We start from the raw sequence: 1,806 nt of genomic DNA on the forward strand, positions 1-1,806 counted from the left end.
AAACAATTCTGTCTAAGCGAGAGATGCGGCTGCTCGTGTGTACAAAGCAAAGAACAACACAGTAACTCCTGGTGGCGAACCCAATCCAACACCATTTGGGGAAAGGCAAGAGGTGCCCGTTGACACTGCCCGCGGTAGATGCCAAATCCCCAAGCCACCTTCCCGCTAAGGCCAGAGGGGCGCACAGAACCCGGTGATGCTGTGCTCTCCAGAGTCCAAACTGACGGAAAAGCCGACAAGGAAATGTGGGTTTGTCCTCTTTGTTTTCAAAAGCGGGCGCCTGTTACTGTGCATTAACTGTATACTTGGGTACAGCTGACCTGTGAAGCCCAGAGGCGGGTCACCCATCGGGCTTCATTTGGACCAGACGCTATTGCACCTTTCGCTCCTCTCCGTGAGCACCAGGGCCCGGGCCTTGGCACCTAGAGGCTTTTCCTAAAGTCCTGGCAGCCTCTGAGAGGAGCCCAAAGGCTCGCTCCGGCTCTCCGCGGCCTCAGAACCGGGGCGTGGCCTGGCAGCCACGGGGTGCGCCAGGAGCCCCGGCGCCCCCGCTCCGGGAGGGGACGTGGGGGGCCCCAGAGCTGCGTGGCGGTGCTGAGGACCCGTCGGATCCGACCATCGCGTCCCCTCCCCGGCTCAAGCCCGGCGCGCGGTGGGGGCAGTCTGACCACCCGCGTCCCGAGATTTAGCTGATTCTGCCGGAGAGCAACGGGGCGGGCAGAGCAAGGCAGCTCGCAGTGGGGTCCCCCTGGTCTCGCACTGAGGCACCGCTTGGGGACGCCGCCAGGACCTTGTGCTGCGGGCGGCGCCAGGGTCAGAGGGCCCTGGTCCTCCTCCTCCCACCCTGGCAGCCTGGCAGAAACCCACCTCCCTCCCCCAACCTGTGGGCACCCTTCTGTCTCCCCTGAACCACACGATTCACACCAGCCCACACCTCCTCTCCACCTATCTCCTCTGCCTCTCTCGCAAGGTCTTGTTGACTGATGTCTACAATTGCAACTGGATGTTTCTGCGTAAACTTAAAGATTTCTCCTGAAGCATTGTGAGTTTCAGTGGGTTCACTGGCAACAGAATCTAAAATCCAGCAACTGTCAGCAGACAACTGGCTGGTTCTGCAGCTGGACCTTGTGCGCTGGAGGAGGGAACTGGACCCCCCCCCCCCAGGCCTAAAGACGGCCCAGGTGCCACTCCCGAGAAGAAAAATGCAACACACCATCCTCCTGGCCGCCATGCCCTTAGCTAAACCGTTGGCAAGCCTTCAGAGATGGCACTGGGTGGGCCTTGGGGCCTTTCCAGCTACTCCTGCAGGAGCCATTGGCTCCAGAAACAGGGGGACCCAGAGCTAGCCTGAAAGAGCCTCTGTGGGGTCTCAGCCAGCTGTGAACTGGCTCCCCGCAGTGTCCACCTCCCCGCATCAGAGAGGCTGGTCCTGGGCCTCTTTGGGCTCAGTCCGGGCTCTGGCCTCCCTTTGGCTAAAGAGAAGTCAGAGAATCTTGACCTTGCCAGAGTGAAAGGGAAGACCAAATCCCCAAAGGGTGGGAATTAAGCCTTTTGCCAGGCACATCCCAAACCTCTTTGGTGTCTGTCTGTGCGTCTTTCCATCTCTCCTTTCAGGCAAAATGAGCAGTTGTGTGTATTGTTCAAAGACCTGGACACTGAACAGACTCCCGCCCCCCTTAAGGTTCTCTCAGAGTGGAGCAGTGTGCTCAGTATTTCACCTTCCGCACGCAGCCCCTGAGTCATTCAAATCCTGCAGGCTCAGCCTAGAGGTGCAGAACCACCTGCAAAGCAGGTCAGATTTTTTTT

Source organism: Condylura cristata, unplaced genomic scaffold, assembly GCF_000260355.1.
Source record: "Condylura cristata isolate star-nosed mole 26May11 unplaced genomic scaffold, ConCri1.0 scaffold00026, whole genome shotgun sequence".
In the NCBI taxonomy this organism is placed as follows: Eukaryota; Metazoa; Chordata; class Mammalia; order Eulipotyphla; family Talpidae; genus Condylura; species Condylura cristata.